The sequence below is a fragment of the Nematolebias whitei genome, chromosome 8, assembly GCF_014905685.2.
Source record: "Nematolebias whitei isolate Nwh7 chromosome 8, NemWhi1, whole genome shotgun sequence".
Lineage (NCBI taxonomy): Eukaryota > Metazoa > Chordata > Actinopteri > Cyprinodontiformes > Rivulidae > Nematolebias > Nematolebias whitei.
In genome coordinates this window covers 3,162,951-3,164,909 of record NC_056505.1, presented here as the reverse complement: position 1 = coordinate 3,164,909, position 1,959 = coordinate 3,162,951, and positions in this window count along the sequence as shown.

The following is a 1,959-nucleotide window of genomic DNA, read 5'->3' as shown; positions in this document are numbered from 1 at the left end:
TCTGTCTTCTGCATCCTCTGTCCTCACTCTGTCCTCTGCATCCTCTGTCCTCACTCTGTCTTCTGCATCCTCTGTCCTCACTCTGTCCTCTGCATCCTCTGTCCTCACTCTGTCTTCTGCATCCTCTGTCCTCACTCTGTATAAATGTTTTGTTTGGGTAAAACTAGTTTAAGTCAGTTCTAAAGAACTACAAATAAAATTAGTAAAATAAATTGGTCTGTTATGAGACTGTTCACAACAAACTAAACACTTTGCTCCGTAAATGTGCTAAATTAAAACGGTAAAATAAAACTTTGTATATTTAAGGTTGTTATTGAACTTTTCCAGGAAAAGTTGCTGAACTTGAACCAAATAACATTTTTGAGCTGTTCAGTCTAAAATCGCTCTGATTAAGAAAAGAGTTTCTAATCTTGTGTTATCTAGTGTTTCTCTCAATTAATCATATTTATTATAGTTTTTTAATGCCAAATGTTAAAATATTTTCTTACCACTTCTTTCTTTATTATTTTTCACACATTTGATCAACTATGCACCTTTTGTGCATCTTTGAGTTAATTTAATGTAAATAGTTTTTCTGAAACGTTACGTATGTTTAATCACAGTTAATAAAAACTTATTGTAAAATCTGATTCGGCTTTAGAGAGCAACTATTCCAAGTTTCACCTCAAGACCGTGAGTATCAGCACACCAGAGATGACTGGGTTTAAGGAAAGGACACTGGTTTTAAATAAAGGGTTGAAGTAACGCTGATGCTCCTGTATTGACATTTCATGATTGGAACCATGTGGCCGTTTACAGAAATCAATAGTTCTGAGTCTGGTTTATCTTCATGCACGTCTGCCTAAATTCTTGATCCTTGACTTTAAGTGAGAAGTATTTGCAGTTTGGGGAGATCATAATTAAATCTAGTGGAAAATGAAGAAGGTCAGCTGCAAGACGGCTTGGTGGGCGGGGGGAGGAAATCTGCTTTAAGTTAACGAGACTAATTCTCAGCATTTTTCCACAGTAAAGAATTAAAAACTGCTTGAATGAAACAGGAAGCACAAAAAGAACGTGCATGTGTGTCTCTGCTGAGCCCCAAGTGACAGCTCAAGTTGCTTTGTTTGAAATTATACACTTGATCTCCTTCAATGCCACTGCTAACCCCACTGAGGCGGAAAGGCGGCCCAGCTCCAATGTTAAAAGAGGCTAATTACTCCCAGTATCTCCCAGTATCTCCCACACTCCGGGGAGGCGAGGTCACGCAGAGGACAGGCATGTGCAGCATTCCTGCAGCCTGCTGCTGACGGACCTCCCTCCCAGCTCACTCTTCCCTGTCCTCCTTTCTCTTTCTTCGTCCTCCCCCAGCTCCTCTTCTCCTCCGTCCCTCTGGCGTTGCTCACGTGTTTCTGCTCGCTCCTTATCGATCACTCGCTTTGTGTTCCAGTCGTTCCGTGTGCAGCTTGAGACAAGTCGAGCCGATCAAAGAAGAAGAAGAAGATCGTTTTCTGTTAAAGATGAATATTCGTCCGTTTTATCCCGAGAGGTTCTGCACGTCGAAGGCCCCGTTGTGGCCTCAACGTCTCATTCACGCTCGCTGCAACCGAACTTACAATCTTTAACCGTTTTATTGAACAACTTAACTTTTTAACAAGTTACAGCCAAGGCTGAAGTTCATCTTCATCACTTCAGCTCCGAACGCTGCGTGAAACTTCATTTAACAGGAATAAAAACAACAACAACAACAACAAAAATGAGAGTAAACTAGAGAAACTGTGATTCCTGCATGAATGCAGAACGACTGCTGAGACATGCTGAAGAAGCTGAAACTGGATCGTTAAAGACCACAGATCAGAACAGGAGCGAAAAGGTAATAGTAGCAGAAAGCTAGCTAAAGGTAGCATAATGGTAACTAAAAATAGCAGAAGGATACCTTTGTAAAAGCTAAAAGTAACAGACTGCTGGATAACAGTAGCATAG